We start from the raw sequence: 16,667 nt of genomic DNA, 5'->3' as shown, positions 1-16,667 counted from the left end.
TATGGATTGAGAATTAATTAAGAGGAAGGAAAACATTTTCAAAAATTATATAATTAATTATTCAAAATTTTAACTAATTAATAAGAGAGGGTTCATTCTAATTATTGAAAACTTTTATTGTTCACCTTACATATTAATCAATAATATTTAATTAATTTCTAATAAGTGAAATTGGAGAGAGATTCTACACTAAGGTAGCGTTTGGTAGAGAGATAGAGATGAAAAGACTGAGACTGAGAGACAGAGACTAAGAGACAAAGATTGAAATAAATTTCAGTATTCTGTTTGGTGTAAAGTGGGAGACAGAAATTGAAATAAGAATGAAATTCTAATTTAATTTATACAAAGGGTAAAATTAAAATTAATTAATTGAAATGAAGGTATTTTAGGTATAAAATGTTATTAAAGTTTCAGTCTTCATCTCTAAAAATTTTAGTTCCCTGTGTCCTTATTTTTTGGAGGTACTGAAATACTGAAATTTTGAGGACAAAGACAGAAATTTTAGTACCAGTCTCTGAACCAACAAACATGATACTGAATTTCAGTCTCCCAATCTCTGTGTCAGTACCTCAAAACAAACGTTAACGAAGAATATATATATCTCCACTCAATACATATATAAAATAAAAATAACAAGAAAATTTTAAAAATAAAAAAAAATAAAGTTGACTAATTGGTCATTTTATATGGGTTGAATACTTGAAGTATACAGTTAAATCTTTAATTTGTCAAATTAATTTCTTTTTCCTCTTACAACTTTTGCTAAATTTAATCTGACAACCGAAACTACTTAGCTCTGCATCTTGGGGAAGATCCATGTGACCTGCTGCCAAAGCAAAAGACTTCAATTTCTTTCTTTCCTTCTTTTTTTCTTTCTCTCTCTCTCTTAATTCTATGTCCTAAAGTTAATTCATTAGTAGCTGTCTGCCAAAAAGTTTGATCTATCTATATTTATACTTAAATAAAGTAGACTGCCATTAGAATAAACATTACGTGGAGTAGTGCTAATTCATATTAATTAATAATAAAAGAAACATATAATAATATATAAACAAGCTAAGGTCATTGAGTGGAGTGAGTTTAATTACTGCTCTTTGGAACATAGAAAAATATGGATAAATAATTTTTAATCAGCTAACTTAAAATAATTATAATCAATAATTATTAATTTTGTATTTAAAAAAATAATTTTTAAATAATTAATAATTAATAATAATTAATTAATATAAAATATAATTTAAAAATATTTATTTTTGTTTATTATTGACTAAATTTTATTGGTTACCTAACAGGATTATTGGAACATATACTACTGTTTCACCAAACTACTATTTTAATTTTAATTAATTGAATAATTGATGACAAGAAAACATGGTCACTTTCTAATGGTACAAATCTCACTCACTCTTGGAGTTTCATAGGGATCTAAAACGGTCACTTTTGGTCAAGTGTTTTCTCCTTTTGAGTTAAATAATTAATCAACCAAACCGTTCTTTATTTTTATTAGAATAAATGTATTTTTCGATTCTTATGATTATATATTTGAAGAACAAAATATTTTTTTATAATTTAAAAATCGTTAATTGGTCATAAGCTATTTAAGTAATTTATAATTAGTCTAAACGATTTTTATATGCTGTGAACTGCTAGTATGTCAGAAATCACTTAAATTAATTACTTAGACTATAGAAACTGATTAAAAAAATTTGAATTATAAAAAGAAGTTTGTCTCCCAAACAATTGATTAAGAATCAAAAAAGACATTTATTCTATAAAATGCCAAAATATTATTAATGAATTATAAAAAAAAGTGTACGGATAAGTTAAATGCATGAATCTATTTATATTATTGCTTTGAGATTGTGAGTTGATATATATACGACGTAGGTAAAATGAGTTATTGATTCTTGAAATAAACTTGTGTATGATTTTGTTTTACAGAAAAATAAACTTTTACTCATAGATAGACATCGCCAAACATTATTTATATATTGCAGAAAAAAATTTAAAATAAATTACATAAAAAAAGTTGATAAATATCTTTTATATTGAACTACGAATTGAAAAGAGGCATAATATTCAATTGTAGAAAATCTTAAAATCTAGAAGCAAAAACAAATTTGAGTTTTTTTCGTTTCTAAAACTACACAAATATAATCCATACATAATATGATACTTGTTCTATTTTTTTTTTTTTTTTGAATAAATTTGAGTTTTTTCTAGATCTGCAAAATTTTTTATGAATAACCGCAATAGTTTTCTACTTACGTTAATCGATTTTAGGAGTCAAAATGAGAATTTTTTGCAAAACTTCTCTTAAATTAGCCAAAAAAAAAAAATTAACTTATGTGTGAAGGTATTACACATAGTTAATAGAAAATCTAATCATATTTTTTTCTTTGACAAATCTAATTTAATAAAATCATTATATTTAAAAGATGAAAATATCTCATTTTTATAGATAATTATAAAAAACTATATTAATAAAATCCAATCTTTAAATTATTTTTGAGGGTATATCTGTATAAATGTATTTGACAACAAATAATTATGTATCAATTTTTCGTTAAATAATTTTTAGCTCCAATGATGTGCAATTAATTGAGCCACAAATTATGAAAATACACAAAGAAGAGAAGGGATCGGAGAACACACAAATTATCCCATCAAACTAGAATAATGAGACAATGAGAGTTTAAGACATCATATTTCCATTGGTGTAACTATATTCATATGGTTCATGTTATGGCGCTGAGAAATTTTTAATGAATAGTGCAAATTACCATTTTATAATGAAAAAATTACACCATATGAAACACACCTTCCATCACATATCTAGTAAGTCACCATTTCTCATTTTCCTAAAGAAATCTCCATATCATTAGTGGTATAATTAATTTTGTTTTCTCTATATAAGAACCTATATAGCTAGTTAATCAGTTGTTAACTTGTTATATATACAAGACAAAATTTAAAATTTTTGACATTAATTTTTTTTTTTTAAAGTTAGAAGTGAGATTCGAATCCGCAATTTTTAGTTGAATATGAAAAGATTATGCCATTTAAACTATAGCTTGTTGGCTTGACATTATTTATTTAAATAGATAAATAAATTAAGGAGGATGCTCCCATAAAGACGCGTAAAACGTCTTTTTGTAAAAACACTTATGTGTCGCATTATTATTGGACGTATTAATTAATGAACCGGTTATTTTTTAATTTTTTTTAACAAACTAGAATAAAACCGGTTTTTTATAACAATAACAATAAATCTAATTGTTAAACCGACCAATTTACATAACCCACTGGATCATGATTTTTTTTGTTTTTTTTTTAAAACAAAAATCAGGGATATATTTATCTTTTTATCAAAAAATTTAAACATGATTCGGTTTAGATTGTGTAAATCGATCGGATCAAATCGGGTCTAATAATTATGGTACGAACAATTGGATTTATTATTATTGCTATAATAAACCGATTTTGTTCTGGTTTATTAAAAAATAAATTATTAACCGGTTTAATAAAGATGTCTAATAATATCATGACATACATAAACGTCTTTAATAAAAGACATTTTTAATATCTTTATCAAAGTGGTCTCCATAAATTAATTGTTTAACCAATTCAAGTTGATTAGTAATATAATTAACTAGTAACTATATACAATAAAAAGTTATCAAGTATTTTAAAAATAATGATATTCCAGTAATTTTAGTTATTAATTTTTTTTAGCTATTAAAAATCAAAATGTCATTAACTGATTAATTAAAAAATTATAATCACATTTTAATTAACCAATTTAATAAAATAATTTAAAAAATTATATTCATATTTTTAAAATTGATTAACCAAAATAAAATTTAAAAAAAAATCAATTTTTAACTAGTTAACTAAAATTAAATTTAAAAAAAAATAATTTTAATTTTTTAGGTTAAAAATTCAATTTAAAAAAAATTAGAAAACCAATTTTTTTGTCCAAAAATCGGTTTTTGGACAAAAATCGGTTTTATTTTTTTAAAATTGGTTTTTATTTTTATAACCCATTAAAAACCAATTTTTAAATTTTATAACCATTTAATAAACCAATTTTATCATATAAAATTAATTTAGTTAATTAACCAAGATTAAATTTTTAGTTAATAAAAAATCAGGTTTGATTTTTGAATTAACTAAACCATGTACAACCCTATCTAAAATAAAGAATAAGTTATCCTTTTATGACATATTTTATTATTATTGAATTAGATAGATTGACTTATCATGATTAAACTCTTAATCTAATTTAAAATTTGTTAACCTAATTAATTAACTATGTACAACTTTTTTAACAAATTAAAAAAATCACTAGAGAAGTTCTGATCTAATATATATAGATATATCAATTCAATTACTAAAACTATTGAAACACCAAATTTTTCTTAAAATACTTAATAATTTTGCTATACAATATACATGTATAAATTCCAATAAAGAAGAAGTACAATTGTATTTAAGAGATTGGGCCATATGATGAAGTGACACATAAATGATAGTAAAATATATATAAGCATTCATTAGGTTTTGATATGTGGTTGCAGGCATTCGCGGTTGGTTGCATGTATATGAATATGTATATATATCTATATACACAACATTCAGAGAAGACAAGATAGAAGTGATTAGTGAATTGTCTTTCCAAATTTGGATCAGCGTTAAGGACTAGCATTTCAATTTCAAAGGAAACAGGAAAACAAGTTTGTGACACTTCTCTACTTTCCTATCATATCATATATTGCATTTAATTTGATTCATTCATTCATGTCAAGTTGGAACCAATTTGGAAGTAATGCGTGTCCAAAACTATATACACCATACAAAACAAACAATACTAGCTAGTTGTCACTTCAATTTTGTTCTATCAAAATTGTAAGCAATTTAATTTCATGCTTTTGGAAGACTTTCTTATTATTCAGTAATATCGATATTTCATTGTTGATTTTTATTATGTATAAATATATATAAATTTTATAATTGAGATCAATCGTTAAAACTATTGAAATATCAGTATTTTTAGAATATCTTAATTTTTTTATGGTTTTATCAAAATTGTTAATTACTGATTATAAAGATAAAATAATGAAGATCTACATCGATATGTAAATCTAATAATATATAAGATCTGATCTATAGTTATTAGTTTGACAGGTGTTAGGACTTAGGACAGTATCACAAAAAAAATTCCAAAATAAAGCGTTTGTGCTTTTTTTTTTCTTTAAATTATTGATTGGAAATTAAAGGACACATGATTGAGAAATTGGTCAACTCTCCTATATATATTTTACACAGACTTTTCATTAATCAAGTGTCATTATTATTGGTAATAAGATCTTTTGCTTCTTCACTAACGATGGAATCTTGATATGATTTTTTCTAGAGGCATGTTTGGCATTGGTAATATAAACTTTGAATTAAAATTATTGGTGGTGGACTGGTGGTACTAGTCTAATTTCATACAAAAAGTTTTTTAAATTTTTATTGAGAGCCCGAGAAGATAGAGGAGTTCTATCATTTTTATGGACACCGATTTATAAAATACAAATGAGTTTTAACCACAAGTTTAATATTAGAAAAATATAGGTAGACAACATAAATTAGCTAATTTTTTAAATAATTTTATTTAATAATTAATTTTAAAAATAAAGATTGTCCAAAAATAATAACTACATATTTAATTCACGTTCTAAACCTAGACCTGCGATCAAACTCAAACCCTCGGGAGGTGTCGTCGTCGTCATTGTGCCTACGTCGTTACCATACCGTCGCGCAAATCGATCAAAGACACTTTTACTAGAAGACACATGTATAAGGAGACACATTTAAAAGACACATTTACAAAGACACTTCTATTAGACATAGCCATAAAAAAGATACGACCCAATAAAAAAGACACCTCCATTAGAAGTCCGGTGAGGCCGAGCACGGGAGAGAAGGTGTCAGGTAGTCGAAGGCGATGCGACTTTGTTGAGTTTGAAAAACTTGAATTATTATGATGATCAAACATTATTAATTTATTAATTAAAAAATTATTATTTATTTCAAATTGTTTGTATGATAAGTGTGTTAGTGTGCAGCAAATTAAAATAAGTTTCCTATTTGGGCTAGAAGGCAATATAAGCCCAATATGATGAAAGTGTGATCAGCCTTTGTGCAAATTATTCCATACTATGTGGCTGAATTATTTAAATGGATAGCAAAGTTAATTGGGCCAAGAAATATGTGTACAGTCCAAAACAATTTTCTTCTTAGACCAACAAAGCCTTGGTCTGAATTGAAGGAAGAGAGAAAGACTCCAAACAAGCCACGGTTACCTACTACATTGTGGAATGAAATTCAAAATTCAAATAAATTAATTGCTTGCATAGGTAATTGAAACAAAAAATTAAATTGAGTTAATTTTACATTGAATGTTTTGTCTCTTCTCTCTCTTCTCTCTCTTGTTTTCAGTTGTCAATCAACCAGAAGAAAAAAAAAAAGAAAACAAGCTATCAGAGAAAAAGTTAATAGTGGCCTATGGAAGAAGAAAAGACTAGGATGAAGAAAGCCAGTGAAGAAGAAAGATCCGAAGCAAAGCATGGCTAGATTTTTGCCATTAAAGGCAAGATTTGAAGAAAAGTTTCAAGATTTTATTTGCCAAGAATAGGAAGGATCAGCCTCGGTTCACGAAGCAAATCTATCTTAAAGGCACAACAAAGATTCATTTCTATTTTTGTGAAGAAGACAGCCTCTGAGTCTCAGGTAGGGAAGAAGCAAAAATGGAAAGCTTGAAGCCATCCTGGGTCAGACGCTCATCAACGTTCAGAATCAATTCTTGGGGGCAAAGTCAAGATCAATGGCCAAGATTGAAGAAAATGGATGAAAAAGGTTGAGAGGTATATGCATGTAGTTTCGGTTTTTCTTCTCTTTTCCCTTTGTTCAAACCGTGACTTAGCCTATGTTGGAGAAGAAGTTGCTTGGTTAAACCGGTTTCAACCTTAGAAGCTTCCCCTTCTATAATAAGGGTGAACGGCCAAGGGTTGAGACAAGGAGAGAAAGTGTAAAGCACAGAGTTCTCATAGCTACCCAAGCTTCGTGAGTTCTTCTCCTTCAAAGATGTTCATTTTGTTTTCTTTTTCTTAGTGTTGTCTGTCTAGGTCTCATGGTAAAAGGTAAACATAGTGAGGTTTGTAAGAAAAAGCCAGTAAGAGAAAAAAGGCAGTGATCAATACTAGAGAAAAAGTCATAGATGTCTCAAAGTTTCTTTGTACATCTGTATGTTGTGTTTCATGATCCTGTGGGGATTTCCTTACAAGTTGGGTTAGCACTTTGCAGTTGAAAGCTTGGTAGGTGTCCAAGTCAAGTTCAAATTTGGGGATAGAATCTGGATTTGTCCCAGATAGGATTGGGTAGATCCTAGGGAAGAATTGGTGTATGTAATCTGATGATTATAGTGAAATTTCGTCATTATTGTGATGGAGACTGGATGTAGGCTGCATTGCACCTAGCAGCTGAACCAGGATACTTTTGGGTGTGATTCTCTCTTTCTCTTCTACTCCTATTCTGATTCTGTTGTATTGGAGACAAAAACAAAAAATATCTCCTAACCCGATGAGACAAAAAGAAAATGTCTCTTGACTGGTTATGAGACAAAAGCAAAAATATCTCCTGAAGTTTCTTTAAGAAAGCATAAATTAATATTTAGCAAAAAGGGGCTAAGATTCAACCTCCCCTTCTCTTAGTCACTGATTACCATTAATTGGTATCAGAGCTTGGTCTCAAAGAGATCAAACTTTGCAGCTTGGAGAAAAGATCCTGATGGCGGTTAATAGTGGCTCAAATCTGGTGGCCTATACTCTGACAGAATGGCAGTCAAGCAACAGATCTCCATTCTTCAATGGAAAGAACTACAGTTACTGGAAAGAAAGAATGAAGATATTTGTTCAATCTGTAGGTTACAGACTTTGGAAGATAATCCTGGAAGGTCCACAATTTCCAACCACTACAGGTGCTGATGGTGTGGTTACTCTCAATGGTGAAGCTGATTGGAATGATGATGACAGAAAGAAAATAGAGCTCAACGCCAAAGTGGTCAACTTGCTCAACTGTGAGGTCAGCTTCGAGGAATACCGACGGGTATCAAGATGCACAACAGTAAAGAAAATCTGGGACAAGCTTCAAGTTACTCATGAAGGCACAACTCAAGTCAAAAGATCCAGAATAGACATGCTAAACAGAGAATATGAAATGTTCTCAATGAAGGAAGGAGAGACGATTGATGAAATATTTGAAAGATTCAACGTTATCATCACTGGCTTGGATGCTATGGGGATCACATATTCCGAATCTGTGCTTGTAAGGAGAATATTGAGATGTCTCACCAAAGAATGGGAAACCAAGACAATAGTAATAGCTGAGAGCAGTGGGATTGATACTGTGACTTATAGTGATTTGAGAGAAAATTTACTTGCCTTTGAAAACACATATTTGAAAAAAAATACAAAAAAGAAAGGAATTGCTCTCAAATCTATTACTGAACCTTTGGATGATGAATCCAGTGATAACTCATCTGAAAATGATTTTGTTTTGTTTGCTAAGAAATTCAGGAAAATGGTGAAGTTGAAGGAACAAAACAAAGGAGGCAGCTCAAGGAAGCCAAAGAGGGATCTCAGCAAAGTGATCTGTTACAACTGTAAAGAAGCTGGGCACTTCAAGTCTGATTGTCCAAAACTGAAGAAGGATGACAAGCTGAAAAGAGGAAAGAAGAAAGGTCTCTTGGCATCTTGGGAGGACTTGGAGAACGACTCTGATGAAGATGATGAAACAGAAACCAAGTCTTAAACGTGTCTCATGGCCGACATAGTTGATGAGGTAATATTTCCTGGACCCTCAACTGAAGACCTTCATCTTATGATTGATCATCTTTCTAAAAAGATTAAATGTTTCTTAAATGAAAACCAAGATATTGAGTCTCAAATAGAAATACTTAAAGTTGAAAATGGTTTTCTTAAGGATAAATTAAGGGAAGCCGAAACTGCTGTTGATCTTGTTGAAGAAAACAATCGGTTAAAAGCTGAACTTAAGAGCTGTGAATATCATCATTCTATGACTGCAAATCTAAATTATTTTGAGGAAAATGAGTTGCTGCATAAAGAGATAAAAAGACTTAAAGAGGACCTACCCAGCTTTGCTCAAAGTTCTGAAAATTTAAATCAACTCTTGATTAGCCAAAAACCTCTTTATGATAAAGCTAGTTTGGGTTTTCACAAATCTAAAAAATTCATTGAAAAATATTCTTTTACCAACATGGCATCGTCTTCAGATGACATAAGGTTTCAAAACCCAACAAGCTTTAGAAAAATAGTAACTCAAATATTTTGTAGATTATGCAATCAGAATGGACATTTCCCTATTCAGTGCTTCATAAGTGAAAGGATGATTGGAGATAAAGTTTATAAAATTGTTTGTGATTATAATGGCTTGGGACAAAGAAGATGGTTTGAACATCAAAGGATCCAAAAAGATTTGGATACCTAAGGTCACTTAAGCTTGTTTTGTAGGTTTGCCTAGCATCCAAAAGAAATGACAACATGTGGTATATGGATAGTGGGTGCTCTAGGCATATGACCGGAAAGTCAACGTTCTTCATCAAGCTTGATGAGTATGATGGAGGCTTTGTTACTTTCGGTGACAATGGAAAAGGAAAAATAGTGGCAATAGGTAAAGTGGGTAAGAAATTCTCATTTTTCATTAATGATGTTTTGCTTGTTAATGGATTAAAGCACAATCTGCTAAGTATTAGCCAATTATGTGATCTTGAGTATTTGGTTATTTTTAGAAAATTAGATTGCTTGGTTATTTGTGAAAAATCCGGTGAAATTTTGAAGCAAAAAGATGTAATAATGTGTATAGATTAACTCTAGAGGATTTAAAAGATCAAAAAGTAACATGTTTTACTTCTCTTGAATCTGAAAAATGGCTTTGGCATAAAAAAAAATTGGGTAATGCAAGCATGTACCAAATTTCTAAGCTTGTTAAGAAAAATTTGGTTAGAGGAATTCCTAATATTAAATTTGATAAGGATATTACTTGTGATGCTTGTCAACGAGGCAAACAAGTAAGATCTTCTTTTAAACCAAAAAATAGAATTTCCACTAAAAGGCCATTAGAAATGTTGCATATTGATCTTTTTAGTCCAACTAGAACTCAAAGTTTGGGCGGTAAACACTATGAATTGGTGGTGGTAGATGATTACTCTAGATTTGGTTGGGTTCTTTTCTTAGCTCACAAGAATGATGCATTTCATGCTTTTTCTTCTCTTTATAAAAAGATTCAAAATGAAAAAGATTTAAAAATTGCCCACTTGAGAAGTGATCATGGAAAAGAGTTTGAAAATCAAAATTTTGAACATTTTCGTGATGAATTTAGAATAGCACATAACTTTTTATGCCCAAGAACACCTCAACAAAATGGGGTTGTTGAAAGAAGGAATAGAAGCCTTCAAAAAATGACTAGGGCAATACTTTGTGAAAATGATATTCCAAAATTTTTGTGGGTTGAAGCTGTAAACACAGCTTGTTATATTTTAAATAGAACCATCATTCGAAAAGGTTTAAAGAAAACTCCATGAGTTTTGGAAAGAAACCCCACCTAATCTTAAGTATTTTCATATTTTTGGATGCAAATGTTTTGTACTTAACAATAAAGAAAATCTTGGAAAATTTGATCCAAAATCTTATGAAGGAATGTTTGTTGGATACTCCACCACTAGCAAAGCGTTTAGGGTTTACCTCAAAGAATATAGAACAATTGAGGAATCTATACATGTGTCTTTTTGTGATTCTAACTCTATTCCAAGTACTGTGTTAGATGATGATGCAGGTAGTGAAGCTGATGTGAATCAACAAGCCAGTCAAGAAAATCCCAAATCTGTCCCAACTGTTGAATTTGTCTGTCCAGAAACGTCTTGTCAGAATGAAGGAGACATTTCTGTTTTGTCTCCTGAACAAGCCAGAGAATCCAAAACAGAATTGTCTACTGAAACTCATCAAGGCAGAAACTTTTCTCAAAGGCCACGTGAATGGAAATTTTTGAAGGGTTACCCTCGTGAATTCATCATTGGTGATCCTTCACAAGGCATAACCACTAGATCCTCAAGCAAGAAGCAAATGAAACCAAGCAATGTTGCCTTCTTGTCCCAATTGAAACCTCTCAATGTGAATCAAGATCTTGAAGACCCCTCATGGGTTAAAGCCATGGAGGAAGAGCTAGCACAATTTGAAAAGAATGAGGTTTGGACTCTTGTATCAAATCCAAATGGTAAAAAGGTAACCGGTACAAAATGAATTTTCAAAAATAAATTGGGTAAGGATGGTAGTGTTGTTCGTAATAAGGCTAGACTAGTGGCCTAAGGTTACGATCAAGAGGAAGGTATTGATTTTGATAAGTCATTTGCTCCAGTAGCAAGAATAGAAGCAATTAGGTTGCTTCTTGCCTATGCTGCCCACAAGGGCTTTAAAATATTTCAAATGGATGTCAAATGTGCTTTTCTTAATGATTTTATAGATAGGGAAGTATTTGTGGCTCAACCCCTCGGTTTTGAAAACAAAGAGTTTCCAAATCATGTTTTTAAACTCTCAAAGGCTCTTTATGGCCTTAGACAAGCTCCAAGAGCTTGGTATGAAAGGCTTAGTGCCTTCTTGTTATAAAACAATTTTCAAAGCGGTACTACCGATACTACTTTGTTTATAAAAGAGTCTAATGATGATATCTTACTTGTTCAAGTTTATGTGGATGACATTGTGTTTGGTTCGGTTAATGAGGCCTTGTGTGAAGAGTTTTGAAAACTTATGACTAGTGAGTTTGAAATGAGTTTTATGAGAGAATTAACCTTCTTTCTTGGTCTTCAAATTAAACAAACTCCTAGTAGTATTTTGATTCACCAAGGTAAATATGCCAAAGAGTTAATCAAGAAATTTGGTCTTGAAAATTCCAAACCAATGGGAACTCCTTTGCATCCAAACACAACTTGACAAGGATGAAAATGGAAAAGATGTGGATGAAACAAAGTATAGAAGAATGATAGGATCCCTCATGTATCTTACATCCTCTAGACCGGATATTGTTCAAAGTGTGGGTCTGTGCTCAAGGTTTCAATCTCACCCAAAAGAATCCATTTTTTGGCCGTTAAAAGAATCATTAGATACATTAAAGACACATGTGATTTTGGCTTGTGGTATCCTAAGTCTAATAAATTTTGTGCAGTGGAATTTTGTGATGCAGATTATGCGGGAGACCGAGTGGATAGAAGAAACACTTCCGAAATGTGTTGCTTTCTTGGAAGCTCACTAAACATATGGTCAAGCAAGAAGCAAGCCACGGTTGCTCTGTCCATGGCTGACGCTGAAAATATATCTGCCGCTGCATGTTGCTCACAATTAATTTAGATAAAAACTCAATTAGAAGATTACAAATTGAAAATCAATAGCATCCCTCTATTTTGTGATAACACGAGTGCAATAAACATTTCAAAAAAACTTGTACTGCACTGTAGAACAAAGCACATTGAGGTTCGATATCACTTTATTAGCGAACATGTGCAAAAGGATACTATTGATATCTAATTAATTGCTGACATTTTCACTAAACCACTGTGTGAAGATAGATTTTGTTCATTAAGAAACAGTTTGGGGATGATGGATTTATGTTTTATCGAAAAAATGTGATTTTCATGCCTCTGTATGTTTTTTGTCTCGTAGGCAGTAGGGAGACAAATCTGAGCACATGATGAACAAGTCATTAAACAGGGAGAGACTGAAATCTGATACCTTGGACTCAAGCCCGGTCAACTACCTTTGAGCCCATTCCATGATACTGGCTCATTAATTTTTTTAATCATGTTTTTAATAAATTATTTTTAAATAATTTATTTTTGAAAGGGTTTCACATCATATCTTTTAAAAAGGGAGTTTTTGTCAAATCAAATCTTTTTTCTATATCTTTTCCCACTTTTCAAGGAAAGGTCTTTTCAATTATTCTTTTTGATTTTTAATTTCTTGTTAAAACCGTTTTCATTAAATGCTTATTGCTTTAAATGAGTTTTTCTCCACTAAACATTTATGATGGTGTAACCTCTTTCCACCTTCCACTCTCTTTGGCCATCTCTTTAACTTCTCCCTCTCTATTCCATTCTCTTCATCATGAGAAAGAAACTTGCCACTCGTCGAAGCACCCGAACCCCCATAACCCAAAATCTTCCATCATCCAAAGGTCCACAATTCCATACACACATACACATTCATTCTAATTCGACCTCTTCACCCTCTTCTCACTCCACGGACTCCATGGCAAGAAAAGGAATCCATGCAAGGACTTCAACAAGGCAGGAAGAAGCATCATCAAAGAGAAGTGCAAAGGGAAAGGACCAAGTCCCCGAAGAAGAAGAAGACACACCACCTCCATCTCCACGTCTGTCACCACCATCACGACGTTCTACCCCTCATCCCTCAAGTCGGTCTTAACGATCAAAAAGGCCTATCCTTCGTGACACCAGAGAACCTTCTAACCTTAATTCATTGCACTTCAAAAATAAATATGGTAAAAGCCACTCTCACTTTGACCCTTCCCGCTTTATATCTTGTGCGGCTTTTGAGTTTCACTCCCAAGTGTTCGTAAACCGTCATCTCTGTGCCTCTTATGTGGTTAATCTTGAAAATCTTTCTGAAAAAGACATTGATTTCACTACATATTTTGATGATCTGAAATGGACTCCTATTTTCAAAATTTGAAAACCAGTTTACCCAAACTTAGTACGTGAATTCTATGCTAACATGATGTTTTAGGATAGTGCACTGCATTCATATGTCAAAAAAGTTCATCTCACTTTGAATCGTGATACCGTAAGCGCTGCTATGGGGTACCAAGATGAAGGGGCCAGGGCATACATGTCTGGTAAACGGGATAACCAGCCTGGTGTTTTCCTTCAAGTTGCTCTGACTCGGGTGTGCGAAAATTTTTCTGCTCTTGATGGCACAAATCTAACCCATAAGGCTCTCGGTCCTATGTGAGCCTTGCTACATAGAATCATCACTCATATTTTGATGCCTCAAAGTGGTTCTTACCAGAGGGTTACTGTTTGTGACACCCTTGTGCTGTTTGCAATTCTAAACTCTGCTTCTATTTCATTTGCTTATCTGATGATTAGATACATGTGGGGCTGTGTCCGCAGTGAAAAGAAATCAAATCTGTCATATGGTATGTTCCTGACATGTATCTTTGAGTATTTTAAAGTGGATCTCAGCAATGAGCCAGTTGAGAACAGGGTCTCTGTAATCAAAGGCGAAGGAGTTCCCGATTCTGCAAAAGGGAAAAAGACTAAGAGCTCCAAGGCATCAGTATTCACTAAAAGTGAAGATGAAAGTCTTCCTCCTGATTCTTCTGACAAGTCTCGGTTCTCAGAAACCATAAAAGATGTCCTTACAGAGTTTTCTAATATATCCAGCATGATGGTCATAGATCCTATAAAGAGGCGCGAAAGCAAGCCTATAAGAATAAGAAAGCCTGGACCAAATGATGTGAAAAGATCAATCTGCTTGTTAAGAGCTTGGAGACTACTGATAAGGACATGGCTCATTTTAAAGGAGAACAAGATTTTTTTGATTATGATATCAATCTTTTTGATGCCTAGAAATTTGATCTTTGCTGCTTATTCCCATGGACACAATTTATTTTGTTGCTTTTGGACTTAGTTTCATTTGAACTGTTTCATTTTGGGATGACTGTACTTAATCACTTTGATACTTTGTGTATATTTTAATATTTATGAATTGCATTGCTGTTTCATCTATTTTGCAAGTTTTCTCCTTGATGACAAAAGAGGGAGAAAAGGGCTGGATGAATTAAAATTAAGATTAGGGCTGCTGGCTGATTGCTTTAATTTTAATTATTTGTGCTAGCTAATTGCTCTAATTTTAATTATTTGTGCTCTGTTTTGTTGGCTTTGCTTTGAACCATTCTTTTTGCTCTAATTTATTATTGATCTGTTTTAAAGGCTGGCTAGTTGCTTTGTTTGCTATGTACTCTGAATGTACTATGTCCTACTCTGTTTCACAATTTGCAAGTACATTTTTTTCTGTAAGCAGCATGGTATTAGAAGTATAACGACTTGAGCCTTGATTATTTTTTTGAAAAATATATTTGCTCAAAATCAAGCTCTTACTTGATAAAGATGGCTTTGCTCTAAAAGTTTCCATGTTTTGAAAATATAAATTTTTTTTGGAACTGTTTGAGCATGCTTACAGGTACTGCTTCCATTGGATATATGCACACATTAAGGGGGAGCAGTTTGATCAATTGAAAGGGGGAGGATTCGGTCAAATCATCAAAGGGAGTTTTCTAATCCTAACTCTTTCAATTCATTCTTAATAATGTTTGTCATTAAGGGAGAGATTGTTGAGTTTGAAAAACTTGAATTATTATGATGATCAAACATTATTAATTTATTAATTAGAAAATTATAAAATTATTATTTGTTTCAAATTGTTTGTATGATAAGTGTGTTAGTGTGTAGGAAATTAAAATAAATTTTCTATTTGGGCTAGAAGGCAATATAAGCCCAATATGATAAAAGTGTGATAAGCCTTTGTGCAAATTATTCCATACTATGTGGCTGAATTATTTAAATGGATAGCAAAGTTAATTGGGCCAAGAAATATGTGTACAGCCCAAAACAATTTTCTTCTTAGACCAACAAAGCCTTGGTCTAAATTGAAGGAAGAGAGAAAGACTCCAAAAAAGCCACGGTTATCTACTACATTGTGGAATGGAATTCAAAATTCAAATGAATTAATTGCTTGCATAGGTAATCGAAATATAAAATTAAATTGAGTTAATTTTACATTGAATGCTTTGTCTCTTCTCCCTCCTCTCTCTCTTATTTTCGGTTGTCAATCAATTAGAAGAAGAAAAAAGAAAACAAGCTATCAAAGAAAAAGTTAACAGTGGCCTATAGAAGAAGAAAAGACTAGGATGAAGAAAGCCAGTGAAGAAGGAAGATCCGAAGCAGAGCATGGCTAGATTTTTGCCATTGAAGGCAAGAGTTGAATAAAAGCTTCAAGATTTTATTTGCCAAGAATAGGAATGATCTTCCTCGGTTCATGAAGCAAATCTATCTTAAAGGCACAACAAAGATTCATTTCTATTTTTGTGAAGAAGATAGCCTCTGAGTCTCAGGTAGGGAAGAAGCAAAAATGGAAAGCTTGAAGCCAGCCTGGGTCAGACGCTCATCAATGTTCAGAATCAATTCTTGGGGCCAAAGTCAAGATCAATGGCCAAGATTGAAGAAAATGGATGAAAAAAGTTGGGAGAGGTACATGCATGTAGTTTCAGGTTTTCCCCTCTCTTCCCTTTGTTCAAACCATGATTTAGCCTATGTTGGAGAAGAAGTTTCTTGGTTGAACCGGTTTCAACCTTGGAAGGTTCCCTTTCTATAATAAGGGTGAACGGCCAAGGATTGAGACAAGGAGAGAAAGTGTAAAGCACAGAATTCTCATAGCTACCCAAGCTTCCTGAGTTCTTCTCCTTCAAAGATGTTCATTTTGTTTTCTTTTTCTTAGTGTTGTCTGTCTAGTCTCATGGTAAAAGGCAAACATGGT

Source organism: Arachis ipaensis, chromosome B10, assembly GCF_059453495.1.
Source record: "Arachis ipaensis isolate K30076 ecotype BB chromosome B10, ASM5945349v1, whole genome shotgun sequence".
Taxonomy (NCBI): domain Eukaryota; kingdom Viridiplantae; phylum Streptophyta; class Magnoliopsida; order Fabales; family Fabaceae; genus Arachis; species Arachis ipaensis.
This window is presented reverse-complemented; position numbering follows the sequence as displayed.